The sequence below is a fragment of the Vespula pensylvanica genome, chromosome 23 (genome assembly GCF_014466175.1).
Source record: "Vespula pensylvanica isolate Volc-1 chromosome 23, ASM1446617v1, whole genome shotgun sequence".
In the NCBI taxonomy this organism is placed as follows: Eukaryota; Metazoa; Arthropoda; class Insecta; order Hymenoptera; family Vespidae; genus Vespula; species Vespula pensylvanica.
Window position 1 is genome coordinate 782,162 of NC_057707.1, and position 228 is coordinate 782,389.

The following is a 228-nucleotide window of genomic DNA, read 5'->3' on the forward strand; positions in this document are numbered from 1 at the left end:
GACCTTGGAATGTTAAGATTGAACAGTCTCCTTTTTTGTTACATTATTTTTTTTACGATTACCTTAGATAATATTTTTTCTTATATAAACGTGTGTGAACGTAATTTTCTTCATTTTTTGCAGGCGGCAGCGACAGACAACCGACGTCTACTCGTCGGAGAAGAAAAGAAGACTGATACGGCAACTGTCCAAATCAATCATTTTACGACTTTACAGAGAGCGAACGAC